The sequence below is a fragment of the Ambystoma mexicanum genome, chromosome 1p (genome assembly GCF_040938575.1).
Source record: "Ambystoma mexicanum isolate Mex_15411 chromosome 1p, UKY_AmexF1_1, whole genome shotgun sequence".
NCBI lineage: Eukaryota > Metazoa > Chordata > Amphibia > Caudata > Ambystomatidae > Ambystoma > Ambystoma mexicanum.
The window spans coordinates 88,246,432-88,263,939 of NC_090921.1; positions in this window are offsets into that span (position 1 = coordinate 88,246,432).

Consider the following 17,508-nt stretch of genomic DNA (forward strand, 5'->3'; position numbering starts at 1 on the left):
AGCTAACACACAGACGGGTGTCAACGTCTTCTCAAACTGGGGGTTCCCAGAGATGGACCTTTTCGCAACCCTGGAAAATGTGCAAGGCCAAGATTAGGCATCCAGGTTTCCCCAGAAAGGATCCAAGGGAATGGTGGTAATAGTAATGTTTATTTATAAAGCACCTATACACCAGGCAAGTGTTTCTAAGTGCTCCAGGAGGGTGGGAAACATGGGGTGGGGGGGGAGTTGAGGGAGAGAGGAGGGGGGAGGGCAAACCAGTCATTCAGAGTCCTTGAAATTCTGAGACGATAATAGTCTGCACAGGCAGCGTAAGTGCATATAATAACAGTTGAGACACAGCAAATAGGCCTGACGATGATTCTGCAGTTTTACCAAGTGCATTAAGGGGTGAAGACAGGGGAGAACAGACAGACTATCTTCAAGAACGATGCATTTGGATCGTGCAAGTGCACAGACAATTACAGGGAGGGGGAGGTCCAAGTGCATCCAATCAGTGGAGACTATGGTAAGTGTAGAGAGCCACTCTCTTGATTAATTCTCAAGTGCAGTGAGGGTGAGGCAAGTGCAGGGTCCTGAGGCTTGTGTGCGAGAGAGGACAGGCAGGGGTGCCAGGGACCTGTGAGACTGAGGTACACCAGGCAGCCAGCCAGCAAGCTGTAAGAAAAAGGAGGGGGATGGGGAGAGGGACAGTAGAGAGCTAGGTTAGCAGGGTAGAGGGAGAGAGAAGGAAGAGGAAGGTCTTGAGGAGTTTCCGGAACTTAAGGAGATCACGGTCACGATGGAGGGCTGCATGGAGGCTATTCCAGAGGGAGGCCCCTGCTGAGGATCTCCCTCCAAATCTATGCTTGGAGAACCGGCTCACTTGCAGAAGGTTGGAGGTAGATTAGCAGAGGGCTCGGCAGGGACAGTATTTAGGTAGGCAACGTTGCAGATAGGTAGGTCCCAGGCCACAGAAAGCGTGAACAATGCTGAGGGCCTTGGACTTAATCCTTGCTGCCACAGGGAGCCAGTGAAGGGATTTCAGCACCAGAGAGATGTGGTCCCTGGGCTTGAGGCCAAGGATAAATCTTGCGGTTCTGTTCTGGATGATTTGCAGAGGGCGCAGGGCAGAAGCAGGGAGGTTGAGGAAGAGGCTTTTGCAGTAGTCCAGCCTAGAGAGAACTAAGGCTCTGGAGACAGGGAGCCGCTGGGGGAATGTGAGAAAACGTATGGTATCTCTGAGGAGGTGTAGCTGATTGTTAGCCTTTTTAGAGATGTCCGAAATGTGAGGGGAGAAGTAAAGATTGGAGTCGAAGAGGACCCCTAGTTTTTTTATTTTTTGCTTTGTAGGTGGGTGCTGGGGCAGGGCCAATGGAGGCCGGACAGAGTGAATGTTGGAGTGTGGGAGCTGGGGTCCCAATGCGTACTACCTCGGTCTTACTGGCGTTGAGGCAAAGGTAATTTGCAGAACACCATGACTGAATAGCGGTCAGTCAGATATGAGCATGGAGGAGGGGCTGGCTGAGGGTAGCCTGAAGGATAGTTGCGTGCAGGGTCGGACTGGCCCTTTCGGCCCGTGGCCGAACGACTTTGGGGTCCCCTAGGGCCGGTTTTCCGGCAGCCACCTCTGGGCCGTTTTTTTTAAAAAAAAAATTTATTTTTTTTTTTATTGGCAGGCCGGGCCAGCGGCCCCCCGGGCCCGGCCTAGTGTGTGTGTGTGTCCGCTGCAGTGTGCCGAGCCGCGGCGTCGCGAGTATTCGCGGCCTGCGGCCAAATCAGGGGATGGCCGGATTGGGGGGGGGGCCGGGGCTGGAGGAGTGAGTCGCCTCGCCTGCCCTGGGCTGGGCGAGCCAGCCAGTCAGTGGAGGGCGGGAGGCGGGAGCCAGGAGGGGGAGTGAAAGTCTGCTCTGCTCTGCACAATCATCATAGCAAGGTAACACTAGTCAGTTACCTTGCTTTGATGAGTGCATCTGCATCATGCATGCATCATAATTTATGATGCATGCAGATGCAGATGCATGTGCATAATTCACAGGCCGGTGTGCCTGGGGCCTGGCCAGGCCGGCGGCATGCCGCCGCCCGCCCAGTGCCACTGCAGGGGGCCGGTGCGCCTGCCGTCAGCTCACGAGCCTCTGGCCTGCGGCTGTGGCGGGCGCGGCCACAGAGAGAACAACTTGTTTAGTTGTTTAATCTGTGGTGGGACTCGGGAGCCAGAGGGAGGCAGGCTGAAGCAATTGCAAACACAAAGCAATTGTAACACCTGCCTCCCTCCTCCCCTCCGAGTCCTCCTGACCCTGGGGGGTGCAGCCTGCCTGCAGGCTGACTGAGGGCTCCGCTGAGCTGGGGCCGAGCCTGGCACTGTAAAACACAGTGACACATTTCACACTTGCTTTCAACTTTGCTGCAGGAAGTAAGTAACACTTCTTTGCAAAGTTGAAAGCAACTGTCTTCAAATTGTGCGCCTGGGGGCTGGCTGGCCTGGGCCCCCGGCCGCCGGCGCCGTGGACGGATCGGACCCATTGACCCAATGAAAATTCGGCTGGGCAGGCAGTGCCTGCCCACCATATTTGCAGCCAAATCGGCGAAATCGCCAATGCATACTTTATGCTACTGGCTGGGCTGCTGCTATATGAGCCCCAGTGCCCCACAAGCACACACCGTCTGCAGTGGACCTCGAGACCGACAGTGCCAGTGCCCACAGCCACAGCCCACACAGGACAGGAGGACCACAGCAGCACTGAGGCGGCCGGCCAGCAGACAGACAGTGGAGTGCCCAGTGCCAGTGCCGGCCACACAGACAGCAGGCAGCAGCCAACAGCCAGCCAACTGAGGTAAGGACTGGACTGGAGTGGGACTACTGTGAGCATTGAGCAACGTAAACATTAGGGCAGAGTCTAACAAGTGCCTGTGTGTCTCAGCCACACCGTCCCTTTTCAGGGGCTTTCCCTGCCATGCCATGCCATGTGAGTGTGCCTGGGGTGGGGGGTGGGGGGATGCATGCAGGTCTGCTGTGAAGTGATACACATTTCATACAAGAATGGATCACCATATGTATCATTAATATCAGCGCATATGGGCCAATTTACCAAATTACTGTGAATGCAAGCAGATGTCCAAGGCCAAATGATAATGTTGTATTATTATATAGCACTTACTTGTAAGAGCTTCATATAGACCAAATATACCTACAAAGTCACCCAACCTGTGTTGGTACTCACTTATCAACCTCAGGAGGATATAAGGCTGAGTTGACCTGACCTCTCTCTGGGAGCTGAACCTGCAACCTGCAGAGCACACGCACATTGCAGCAGTGAGCGCTGAACCCACTGAGCTATCTTACCGGCTATAGCTATCAGAAAACTAGCCACTTAAGAAACACAGAGCCACATGCTGCTGACCACAGCCCAGGAGCCCCAATTTTAAATTAGGGGTAGCAAGGGAGACCACAGGGGTAGCAAGGGAGGCTTCAGGGGTCACCAGGCAGACCCCTGGCAACCCCTACATGAGTTGACATCCCTGCCAGATGTGGTTTGATTTACAAATACGCGTTTCATAAAATGTGTATGCAATGGTCACCATATGTGCAGTGAGATACATAATTGTGTCGGCTGACGCCTCACGTTCGGTTTAGCTATATTTTATTTTATTTTGCACAATGTTTAATTCCAGTGTCCTCCATAATACAAATAGAGTTTGGTTGTGCCGTTGACGAGGGCAATGATGTGTATTATTACATAGCACTTCATGCCGGACACCTCCCTGCTAAGGTGCGAGGCACTGCTGCTGCCCACTTGCTGCCTCTATACACCGTCCCTTTCCAGGGGCTTTCCCTGCCATGCCATGCCATGTGAGTGTGCCTGGGGTGGGGGGTGGGGCGGTGCATGCAGGTCTGCTGTGAAGTGATATACATTTCATACAAGAATGGATCACCATATGTATCATTAATATCAGCACATATGGGCCAATTTACCAAATTACTGTGAATGCAAGCAGATGTCCAAGGCCAAATGATAATGTTGTGTTATTATATAGCACTTACTTGTAAGAGCTTCATATAGACCAAATATACCTACAAAGTCACCCAACCTGTGTTGGCACTCACTTATCAACCTCAGGAGGATAAAAGGCTGAGTTGACCTGACCTCTCTCTCTGGGAGCTGAATCTGCAACCTGCAGAGCACACGCACATTGCAGCAGTGAGCGCTGAACCCACTGAGCTATCTTACCGGCTATAGCTATCAGAAAACTAGCCACTTAAGAAACACAGAGCCACATGCTGCTGACCACAGCCCAGGAGCCCCAATTTTAAATTGGGGGTAGCAAGGGAGACCACAGGGGTAGCAAGGGAGGCTTCAGGGGTCACCAGGCAGACCCCTGGCAACCCCTACATGAGTTGACATCCCTGCCAGATGTGGTTTGATTTACAAATACCCGTTTCATAAAATGTGTATGCAATGGTCACCATATGTGCAGTGAGATACATAATTGTGTCGGCTGACGCCTCACGTTCGGTTTAGCTATATTTTATTTTATTTTGCACAATGTTTAATTCCAGTGTCCTCCATAATACAAATAGAGTTTGGTTGTGCCGTTGACCAGGGCAATGATGTGTATTATTACATAGCACTTAATGCCGGACACCTCCCTACTAAGGTGAGAGGCACTGCTGCTGCCCACTTGCTGCCTCTGATCCTGGGTTTACCGTGCAGGTCTGCTGTGCCAGTGATGCGCACACACACTCGGCACTCGCACATCCCGCAGACCCATCTCTCTTCATTACCCTCGTGCCACGGAGATTAATGCATAATAGCGGCCTTGGAGAACCAATTCATGACTTCCAACATGTTGGTCAATGGTCAGTTGCCAATCCCTGGCAAAATGGCACTCTAGTAGGCCACTAGCACTCCCTAAAAGATGTGCATCTACGCTGTTTAATAATTATTAGATACTGATGTGCATTATGACAGACAGTGAAGCCCTCTGCAGAAAGGCAACTAACCTCTCTGTGGCTCCAAAGGCAAACGTTATCATGCGATCACATGGATCCCATTAACTCAGTAGAACAAGACATAACACAGGTTTCTGATTGGCTTATGAATCCCAAATGCAGGAATGATGTGATGCACCCCCGCTTTAGCAGCTCGTACTGCCCCAGTGTGGTGTGGTCGTGCGGCTGCATCTGCTTGCTGGGTGCCAGCTCCAAGCAACTTGTTTTTCAAACACATTGTAACGCATAACGCCCAGATCTATAGCTTAATATTTAGCCTGGGATTCGCAAACCTTTCTTTAGTCACCATTCCATTATATGTGTAGGCGTAAGCAGCGCATTCCTTTCAATGGTGCATGACGTTACCTGAAGTTCCGGATGGGGCTCCCCCAGACCCTTGGGCTCGCCCCATACTCTGAGCCCCCTTTCTCAAACCCTTTCCTTCCCTCGGTTCACGCGTGTATACCTTCTGTAGACAGTAGACCCCTGCAGCCTGACACGGGGTGGTACCTCTGCCCCAGGGGCTCTCCCCGACACCAGAGCCCCCCTTTCCTCCTTGTTCCCTTCCCCCTCTCTCTCTATTACCCTCTCACCGAACAAACGAGTCGAATCTTCCCGAGTCGGGTAATTCCCCAGTCCTGGTCCCAATTCCAGCTCAAGTCTTTCCATCTTTCCTTCTTCTTTGACCAAAGGCTTTCTGTCCATTTGTTTTAAAATGTTCAATATTCTTCCTTTTCTCTCATCAAATGTTACTCAGTTTCCTCTGCACACCTGCCTTTTATAGTTTCCATCGTCTTTTAATTTCTCTCTCTTCAGACTCACCTTTTTTTGTCCTTAAGCTATCTTGCAAACTTCTGTTTCCGTTTATTTTTCGAATTTTACCTTCTCTTTTGTGTTAATATTTATCAATTTCAAACTATTTTCCTACCCTGCTAAGTCACCAAGTGTTTGTTTCTGATTTAATTTTCCTTTCATTGTGTATATCCCTACTCCATAGTCCAAACTTATTTTTCTTTAGACCCCACCCTTACTGTACACTTCCTCTGCCTGCATACACCCACTCTCTTTTTGCCTCCTGCCTGAGTACCAAAAGCATACCTGTGTTCTTCCCCAGCCCCCACCAGGGCCCATCAATCGCTCTTTTTGCACTTGTTTGCCCATCTAGAACTTACCCTCCTCCCTAGGCTGCATCTCAGGTTCTGCCCTTATTGGCCTCCCTTGCCCCAGCCCAACTCCCCAGGCTCCATCTCTCCTCCTGCCCTTGTTGGTCTTTCTCGTGCCCCAGGGCAGGCTCTATCTCTGTGCACCTCAAATGTTGTGTATGTTTGTGTGTGTCCAGCATGGACTCTGCTATGTTTACACTCTGTTTCCATCATGTGACAAGCTGTTTCTGTAATTCTGCGCCACATTGTAAGTTTGGCGGTATCAACTATGGTAAAACCGCTCAACTGAATTCCTCTTACTGCATGCGGCTACGATAATACTACAACTGATTTAGGGTTGGTGCAGTACAAGTTATTGCCCGCTTTTGAGGCCAATTGAACTGCATTGGGGACATGTGGTAATACTGCATGGGGCAAGACCTCAATTGAAGATGAGGCAACAAGCAGGCAGCATATGCATGGGCTGCAAAGGCCATTATTGTGTGTTTCGGCAAGATGGGCGCTACTCTGGAATGCTACCTGTTACCACCATACTTATAGTGAGGCCGACAGTGGCAGACTGGCCCATAAGGAACTTGGGAACACTCCAGAGGGGCCTATGCCTCTGGGGACCTGTCTGGGGCTGATCCAGTTACAAGCTTTATTTTTCCACCATCCGACAAGTATGTCATAATTTTTTCACTGGTCTATTGCAAGACTGAGCTCAGCTGTTCTTGGTGAGGGCAGCAGTCAGAATTAGGTGGCACAGCCATGGGCCAATGTATTGCCCTACTGCCATGCTTTCATGCTTAGTCTCCCTACCTTTGCGCATCAGTTTCCAGTGTTACATGCCTTTCGAAACGGAGCCTATACTATGGACATTGTGAGCTAAGGGGGGTGGGGTGGGGCTGGGCATGTTGAAGGCTATAGCTGTACCAGTTCCGGTGATGAGTGCGAGGAGTTTGGGTTGTAAAAGCTACTGGACGTGAGCAGTAGCTCGCTGTCCCTGTTAATGGAAATGGTGTTACCTTGCGCTATCTATTGCCTGACATATGTGGGAATTTGCTCCTCTACCTGTTACTAAATGGGTGCAGCAACGTTCACAGAGAATGATCAGGAGCCGATTGTGTTTGAACTAGCTTTACCATAGCTGGGAGCAGGCTGTACCAGTTATGCTGTACGGCTCCTTGGGCATCAGAGCTGGTTGTATTTGTTGGGCAATGTGGGCATGAGCGAAATGTAACCGTATCCGTTTTGGAAGCTGGCTGTACCTGTTCATTGGCATGAATAGTTAGGTAAAGAGTATTGCATGCTGCTACATTGCTCTCAAAGCATTTAGGCTTCCTTGATAGAGATGGATTGTGGCCCTGCCCATGGTAAAACATGACTTTTTTTTCTGTGGGTAGGGGTTGCAACTGGGGGAAAAGATGAGGGAAAAAGTGTCAGTACTGAAAAGTCAGTTGAGCTGGGAGCAGCCTCGGACTGGCCTGTAGGACTATAGGCCCAGGGCCAACCAAAAACACAAAATGCTGGTGTGGGACCGTTTTATTGGCCAAAGGTGGACCCTTGTTGGCCCATGTGGGCCAGTTTGATGAGTTAATTCACACTGCGACTAGTAGTTTTGACCAGTGTTGCTTGCTGAATAAATATTCTTTAAAATATACAATTTGCATGTCACTTTATCAAAAAGCTCCGCCTGGGTACTATTCAAACAGTATCACAAAAGGAATCAAAAGCCATTTGCAACTGCGGGCCACTTTATCTTTGGTGCCTGAGATAATTGCATGGCCCAGTCTGACCCCGGATGATAGCTAGCCTTTGTTGCTGACTGTGTGCAGTTCGGAAGCACCCCACAGTGTCTTTGTCGAGGGCATAGGGGCATTGGTATCCCGAAAGGGGCCACTTTTTTTGAGGCGAGGGGTGGGCCACTTTTTTGAGGCAAGGGGTGGGCCACTTTTTTTTTTTGTTGTCCGGGCCTATTTCTTGTCCCAGTCCGACCCTGGTTGCGTGTCATCTGCATAGCACTGGAAGTTGGAGGTGAAAGTGGCAATCGCACGTGCCATGGCAGCCAGGCGGATAGGTTGGATCCCTGGGGGGTGCCACAGGTTGAGAGAGTGATGGTCGAGAGAAAGGCTTGTTCCACCTGGGATGGGCGGTTGGAGAGAAAAGAGGTTAACCATGCCAGAGCCTGACCTGTGATTCCCAGGGTGTGAGAGACGTGTGATCAGGATGTTGTGGTTAACCGTGTTGAAGGCAGAGGAGATGTCAAGGAGAATGAGGACAGAGGGGGGTGTTAGTCTCAAGGTTTGATAGAAGGTCCGCACAGGTGTTCATAAGAGCAGTTTCTGTGCCTCTGGATGCTCTAAAGCCAGACTGATGGTTGTGGAAGCACCCAATAGATTCAGTGTGGAGGTTCGGCTGAGAGATGGCCAACTTCTCCCGGAGATTGCCCAGGAAAGGAGTGATGGTGATAGGGTGGTAGTTTTCTGGAATGGAGGAGTCTGCACAGGGGTTCTTGAGCACAGGGTGCACAAGGGCGTGCTTCAGAGCAGTTGGGAAACCTTTGTGAGAGAGAAGAAAGGGGAAGTGGAGGGGACTGGCAGGGGCGAAGGGAGGCTCCGGTGTCGATGTATGCTGTGGTGTCGGAGGGAGGAAAGGATGTCTTGGGTTTTTGTGATGAAGTGTGCAGCTAGGGCTGAGCAAAGGGCCTCAGTGGGTGTGACGGAAGAGGAGGCTGCTACAAGATTGGCCAGTTACTTACAGACTTTGAAAAGCTAGGCTGTGTTGCTTGATGCCACGGAGATGCAGACTTGAATCAAGACTCTTGTTTGTTTGGAGTGGGTGCAGAGTCGATATTGCCTTTGAAGGTGTCATGCCTACCCTTCCCCGTTCCCTGGCACCCACACATCTCCCATCAGGTTCCTTCCCCGCACCCGCGCACTTCCCGCCCAGTTCCTTGTTACCTCCCAATACCTGTCTCCCCTCCCAATAGCAGCGGGATGTCGAGGGGGGAAGAGGATGGCGGCGCCCAAGTTCCTGGTGACTATGGTCCCGCTGGCGCTGGGGAACGCCGGCTTCCAATATTCATGGCCGAAACAGACCACCGCGCTCACTGGTTGGGACTTCTCGGTCACATGGTTGCACGCAACATCGCTCGCCTGGACCTGCAACATTGCAGATGCGATCACGTGACCGTTCACATGACCAATCTAGGAAGTAGCCAGTATAAAGAGCTACCGGTACCTCAGGGTCATGCTTCTCAGCTGTTGCTTTCAGCATTGAGTGGCGTTACGAACTTTGGTGTGTTTTTCTGGATATTTGGACCTTGCTAACGGACTTTTGGATTGTTTTGGATTTCCCTCACATAATGACCATTGAGCCCACAATAAAAGCAGGCATTCGAGGAACGCTGTTGTTCCCTTTCCGTTGCTGTGATTGGACGGCACCGCCCCCCCCCTATTTGTATGGGTTCCCCTGCGGATTCACTGGAAGAGGGAACGTAAGAGAAAGGCACTGATTTACCGAGTTCCTGTCTTTTCTCCGCCCTTCGGGCATCCACTTGTCAGGCCAGATCGACTAATTCAGGGTATTGGGCCAGTAGGGAGGGTACCACCACCAATACGTCTTTGATAAAAAGTGTGCTGAACATCTCCCACCACACCGGTCCTACAACTGTCCCATCAACCTTATCCCTGAGGGACCTATACCATGTGGATGGATTTATTCCTTGTCACCCACGGAAGATTTAGCCCTAAAAGTATACATCCAGACAGCTTTGCGAATTGGTCACATCCGTCCTTCCCAGTCTCTGGGCTTGTGCCCAAAAGAGAAAGCGACTTGCGTCCCTGTGTGTATTACCGCCGCCTTAACCAAATAACAATCAAGAATAGGTACCCCATTCCTCTGATAACACCACTCCTTGAGAATCTCACTCATGCCACTATCTTCACTAAACTGGATCTCAGAGGGGCTTACAATCTGGTTCGTATAAAAAAGGTTGGCGAGTGGAAGACCGCTTTTCCAGATCGGAGTCATACCAAGTGTTGCACTATTTGGAAGGCTTTGGCTGGACCCTCATGATGGAGGCAAGAGTATCAAGAGTGTTGGAGATGGAGAGATTGAGGTTAGTGCGGGCTGTGTGGGAGTCAGCTGCAGGTATTGGTGGAGGAGAGTAGGTGGAGCCCAAGACAGCCACTGTCACTTTTTTCATGGGTCTGGTCACTTTGAAGCCGAGTGGCCGTTGCGGGTGTGCTGCTGCAAGAGGAGAGAGAGCTTCAGGTGTGTTAAAAGAAGAGTGGTCAGTCCAAGAGAGCGAGGTAGTGAGAGGGATGTTGGTAGAGATGAGAGAATCCAAAGTGTGGACCGCAGTGTGCGTGGAGCCAGAGTGTAGGATCGAGAGGGAAAGGGTGTCATAGGTTGCGGAAAGGTCCTGCGGAGTCTGGTGAGTCCAGATTGATGTTACGATCAACCATCAGGAGGAGTTGAGAGGCGGAGGAAAGTGGAGAGGAGGCCAGGTCAGCCCATTCCGACAGGAAGAGAGTGGACTGTCCTGGTGGTCGATGGAAGGTGGCCATACGATAGAAGATTTAGGCGAGAGTCTGCAAACTAGGCACTCGACGAGGAGTAGGGATGATGTACACAGGTATCTTTACTAGGAAGATCAGCGCTACTCCCCCCACCTGTCTTCTTTGGCCTGGGCGCAGAGAGGATTTTGTACCCTTCAGGGAGTAGTGTGTCAAAGTTCGTAACAGAGCTATCCTTGAAATATGTCTCTGATAGCACATCAAGGTCCATGAGTTCGAGGAGGTTGCAGATGTCGGATGAGTGTTTGACGGCAGAGCGAGTGAGTGTGGCAATGTGGAGCAGCTTGCCATCTTCAAAGGTCTTCCTCTGGAGGGGGGGGTCAGTGGACAGTGTCCCTCCTCCCCAGGGTGGCACGAGGGCCAGAGGGATAGTGGAGGATGGCAAAGGAGCCAAGGCCGACAAGGCAGCTGGGACAGTACGGCAAGGCAAGGGTGACAGCGTACAGTAGGAGGGCACAGTGGGCAAGGGGGCCTGTGCAGAGGAGGAGAGCACAGTGGGCAAGGGAACCAGTGCAGAGAAGGAAGTAGGCAAGGGACCCTCGCCCGAGGGAAACGTGAGGTTAGAGAGGTTAGGGAGGAGCCTGTCAAAGAGAAAAAGGTTGGGTTGGGGACCCTGAACCATGATGGTCCTATTGAAATAGACATTAAGGATGACTCTGGCGCTTGCGAAGAACCTTTTAGGTAAGTGCCACCATTAATCGGAGAAGAGGTGATGGGAGAGAGAAAGCCAACCATGTAGCAAGTCCATAGGTCAGGTGCGTTCACGAAGAAAAGAATGTCAGTGAGAGTCTCTCTGCTGGAAGCCGTGACATAGGTATCTGCAACAGGAAGGCCTGGGTTGGCACCCAATAGGTCCTTAAGTTTTCTTTGGCCAGATTTAGTGATGTGAGAAGGATAGGAGATAGCAAAGCAGTTGGAGAAGATAGGAGAGCTAGATAGCGACATAGTAAGCTACGTTGGTGGGGAGGACACTTACCAGTCTGAAGTACGGATGCACAACGAGGAAGGGCGTGGGGGCACAAGGGGAGGGAAGACAGAGGGTAGTGCACACAGCTAATGAAGATACCAAGTTGCCTCGAGGCATGGCTGAAATCGACTTTAGCAGGACAAAATGAAAACATAATGCGGCCACTAGGCAGAGGTAAGTTCGACTTGTGCAGGACAAAATTAAAACACAATACGGCCACTAGGCACAGCTAAATTAGGGGAAGGCACTTCTGATGAACTTGTCAGGGAAAATTGCATACGCTTCCCTCCGCCTTCCCCCCCACCCCCCCGAACAACACAGTCCAAAAGCTACACTGGCAACAAGTAGCACTGATCCTAATAGATCCAATGTGGGCCCGCCAGACCGGATTCTCACACCTACAAATGATGTCCCTGTGTTCTCCCATGAAACTACCCTGCAAGGACAACCTGTTGACCCACCCATGATCTGTGAACAAGGCTGCACTCTTGCCCTCAAAAGCAAAACTTAGCAGCTTGGCTCCTTAGGTCATAGAACCTGGTCACCATAACCTAGACCAAAGGTGCATGGAAATACTCAAGGAGGCACACAAGCCTAACACAATGCACTGCTATTTTAACAACTGTGTTATGGTACCCTCCCATCTCTAATCCTACTCCTGGCTGGGACCTCAATGTCCTACTCGCAAGGTTCTTGGGGGTGGCCCCTTTCGAGCCTATGCACAAAGCCAGCCTTAAGCACTTTACATACAAAACGGCCTTCCTAATAGCCGTTGCTTCTATCTGAATGGTTAGTGAACTACAAGCTCTGTCTGTATAAAACCCCTTTGTAGTTATACTCTAGGGCCACGTGGTGCTACGCACACATCCTCGCCTCTCACCCAATTCCATACCAAAATTCCATGTCAATCTAAGTATAGAGCTTCCTGCGTTTTTCCAAAACCCAACAAACGCAGCAGACAAGTCTACATACACTGGATGTACACCGAGCTGTTGTGTTCTACTTTCAAAAGACAGTCGATCAGAAAGACAGATTGTTTCTTTGTATCTGTAGCTGCTGGAAAAGAAGAGGACCTATCTCTAAAGCAGCTTTTTTTTATTTTCTTTTTTTTAATGGATTGTCAACTGCAACCTGCTCTTGCCCAGAGAACATTGCCTGTTTAAGCCCAGAGCACACTTACTCTAGGCAACTTTAGTCCTCATAACAATTGTGGGATGTATACGTTTTGGCCGTGGCACAATTGTTCGTGGCCGAATTGACTGTGTTCAATTCAACCAAATAGGCAATTTTGCTGCGGCCAAATCCCCCCAAACAAAAATAAAACCCACCTCCATATACTCCCCCACCCACTGCCTACTTACCTTTTTGCCGTTAACTCCTCATCTAACCCTGAAGCGTTGGATCCGTCCATCCTACGCAGGTCGAATCATATGCAGCAGAGTCTGCTTTTCTTTTTTCTTTTTTTTCCTCTTCTCGTCTCCCGCCTCCAGAAGCGGGAGACACCCCCGCTACCCCCAAAAGCCATCACTACCAAACATCAGGAGCGGGGGGGAAAAACGATCGGATGGTACTGGCTGAATTCGTCCAGATTTACCAAATGATCGTTTGTAAACGATCAATTTGGGTAATACCCCAAACGTGCTTCTAGACTCCATTTGCAGGGCTACCACTTGAGTTCAGTACACACCTTCACTCAGCATTACTGTCTGGACACACATTCTAGGGGTGATACATGGGTGGGACAAGCGGTGCTGAAACATCTCTTTGCATCTCTACCTTCTAAAAACCACCTCCTACCAGTACTGCTTGCTAATCCATGCAAAGCATTTGATTCTAAGCAGATCCACAAGACTCAGAAGGGATACATTGTAATCGTATTTCTGATGCTTGTATCTGCTTAGATTCATGTCCGCCCACCCTTCCTCACCTCTTGGAGTGTAAGGGTGCTGGAGAGCGGGGGGAAAGCATAGTTTTTCACACTGCATAGTCTCTACTTACACTCCCTCTTGGCAAACAATCTGATGGACTTGACGCGTGAGGGATCATGGGTACAGGGTACGTCACACTAGGGATAGTATTAGTCATGCCTGTTGATGTCTCTTTTCGAACTTCAGTGCAATCAAACCACAATACCCCCACCCCACAATACTAAAAAGAAAGGTAATGGTTAGATTTGTAATGGAAGTCCACAAGAATGCAACCCTAACTTTAGGAGTACAACACTGAGTTAACTAGGGCCTTGTGCCCTAAAAGTTTACAAAGTTCCAAGAAATTTTGGGAGCTGTGAAAAAGTTAGGGGGAGGGTCTTGTGGGTGGGGTAAAAGGTTCCAAAAGTGAGGTAAGGATGTATTCTAGTAAATAAAACTGCCCCCAGCTTCTGAAGGGCTTTCAGTGACGGATTTTGCCAAAGCCAAACAATGATAAAACTTTGCAAAGTGTTCAAAACTTGTACAGGTGGAGATAGGGGGTGGGCAGGTAAGTATTGCTGTAACTCGCCCTCATATTCCAGTTTCTCTTCAGACTTGGCAGGTCGTCGGAGGTCTGTTTTCCTGAAGTTGGTTCCGGTTGCCAGAGCCCAGGAGTCCTGGGTGCAAGATATGTCCCGGTTGGATACAGAAGCTGGTGCAACCTGTTCTGGTTGATGAATGCAAGCCACAAAGATGCAGCACTACCCTAGGCAGTGGACCAGTCTTTGGAAAGGTGGTTTTGGCAATAGTCCCTCATGCATTGTGACACAAAGGGACACAGCTATCTGTCAGACTGCTATCTCGGGTACTGTTGAAGCTGGAATTCCACAAGTCGGACTCTTGTTGCACAAGCTGGAATTCCCAAAGTTCTGAGCCGAAACATGACACCACAACGCTTCTAGTGTGGTAGCCCAAACTGGAGTTGGTTCAGTCCGCACAATGGTTCCAGGAACGCTTCCAGATGGTTGGGCACTGAACAGATGTTGGTAATGGTTGGTCCCACCACTCCAAGGGTCAAAGAAGCACCAAAGGCCTTCTTAAGATCATCGGCCAGTCAGGGCTCCACCGGGACTACAGCATAAGTTGGTTGCATGTCCTTCTTCGGGCAGATCCACGGGTCTTCTGACATCTTTACAGCCGGGCAGGATAGTTGATTCCTTGCAGGATTTCCTCCAGGATCCATGGGGCATGATATGATATGATAGGTTATTTCTCCAGCATTGGATCTTTCATGGGTTCACATGCTTAGAATATTCCCCGTCGACAGACTGGGAACCCTCGGTAAGCTTATAAAGCCTTTTCCCGTAGGAAAAGGTTTGACACTTTTGTGTCCTATCTGTCCTTTTGGGCTGTGCACGCACGCCCCACTAGGTCGTAGTGGTATAACTGCCCCGCCCCCGTGGCTCCCTTCAGATTTCAACCATCTCCAAAGTGGGAACGCCTTGTGTATTTTCTACTTGGTAAGGTTGTGCTGTTGCAGTTTTTTCTCCTAATGTCGGGGAAAGCACTGTTCCGCCCGTGCGCTACATGCGGATGAAGGTGGTCTACGATGGGGACGGACATATGGACTGCATTTACTGTCTGCACCCTCATCACTCGGCTGACAAATGCGACATATGTAAGGGCTTCTACCAGAAGATTCTTAAGGATCGGAGTCGCAGACTTGTCGCATGGTTGAATGACGGTGCAGGGGCATACCCGCCTTCGGAAGTGGGCTCCACACGCAGCGCGGCCTCGGTGTCAAAATCTTCAGGGGCCCCGCGCTGCTCATCGTCATCGGAACCACCGGTAAAGAAATCGCGACCGGTGGACAAGGAATTGTCAGGCCATTCCAGGGACTCTTCTTCGAAGAAGGCCTCTTCGTCCTCATCTTCAGCGAGGAAAGACAAAGAAAAATCTAAATCCTCCTCGGGCGATCGTCATAGATCGACCTTGAGTCGAGAGAAAGAGAAACGCAAGTCGATTTCGGAAAAGGCGGGAGCAACGCATAAGCCTGTGCGACCACCACCGTCGTCGACAGTGGGGAAGTAGTCATCTACTTCTCTGCCGTTGTCGCAGTTAACATCAACCAGTCCTGGATTGCAGGCGACGTCGACGACGGGGCCAACTATCGCTTCGTCGACTGACACCCCTCAAGAGGCCTGGCGTCCAGAGGTCTACGACCCAATTTTGCCAGACACTCTTCTACAGCAGGAGGCTTTGTCGGTATCCTCGGGAGACGAGGGTGAAAGGATAGCTGCCCCTGCAGACCTGAGGTTACAACTTACCACACCTTTCCCCAGGAGCATTCCCCCCCCCCCGCTCAACTCGCAGTCGTTTTTGTCATTGGAGATTTTGTCCATGCTGCAAACGCTGCTGAAGATACTGGATGAAAGACTGCCCAGAACAACTCCGGCCAGGTCGGTTGTCGACGACCCGGGGCCCGTCTCGCCGCCCTCCTCCTTTAACCCCCGCGGCAGAGCCTCCGGTGGCAAATCTCTCGGCCCCACGCCGCGAGGAAGGGGAACTGTTGGATTTGGAATCAGGCAGCAGAGCGTCGTTGGTGGTCTCCCTTTCCCCCTCCAGGGATCCGACTTGGGAGTCCGATGCGGAATTGGAAACCCTGAGGAGCCCGGCTCAGCCGTCTCCCCCAGACGATATCGGGTCATTCCACAACATGATGGCCAGGGCTTGCACGGAATTTGGCCTGGCCCAAGAGGAGGGAAAGAAGGACTGTTTTCTTTTCGACCACATCGGTAAAAGGAGGAGGTCAGTGTTTTCAGTGCTCGTCCTAGATCATGTGTGGAAGGAAGGTCTTCAGACCATGCGTCACCCTTTCTCAGAGCCAGCGATGAAGGGTCGCCTAGAGAAAAAATTCAAAGCCCCGGACTCTACTCCTAAGTGCCTTTCCTCTCAACCAACATCTGACTCTGTGGTATCGGCGGCAAGAAAGGCAAGGGTTCAACACAAGTGTAGGACCCCTCCGGAAAGTGATGCTAGACGCCAGGATGCGTTCGGCAAAAAGGTCCTGTCGGTAGGTGCACCACAGTGAAGGCGGCCAATTCGCTCGCCGTAGTTGCTAGATACGACAGGGAGATGTGGCATCGGTTGGCGCCCATACTTGAACACCTTCCGGATGAACATCGAAAAGCAGCTATGTTGCTGGTCAGGGAAGTTGAGGAGGCTTCGAATCACGCCATTAACATCATGGTGGACCTTGCAGAGTCGGGGTTTAAGCAAGTGAACAACGGCGTTGTTCTCCGACGACAGGCATGGCTAAAATGCACCAACTTCTGACCGGAGGTGCAGTACAAGGTACTGGATATGCCGTTAGGAGACCTCCTCTTCGGCGAGAAGGTCGACGAAGCCCTGAAGGGCATGAAGGAGGACTCTGACACCGCGCGTTCCTTGGGGGCCCTCCAGAGTGGGCGGAGTTTCCGGTCTTTTCGTCCCTTCAGAGGAGCTTCGGGGAATTCCAGATTTTCATCGAGGGACCGACCCTTCGGTAGGCCAGCATATTCCTCTCAGGGATACAGGTGAGTTTCGCAAGCGGCTAAACGTCGCCGGGACTACCAGGCCCCCAAGAAGAGAGCAAGTTTACTAGTCGACGAGGGATAAACTGAGTAAGGACCAGCAATGACGGGCATCGGAACGTTCTGGGGGGCAGAGTATCATGTTACATCAACGAATGGGAGTTGATAACAACAGATCAATGGGTGTTGGACACTGTAAAATACGGTCATTCCCTGCAATTCAAGAGCAACCCTCCGCATATTCCACTGGGGTGTAGAGCTCAATCCAATCTGAGCGTGTTGCTGCAGGAAGTAGCACTTATGCTACCAAAAGGGGCTATAGAACTGGTCCCGTCGCCACAAAGGGGTCAAGGGGTTTATTCCCGATA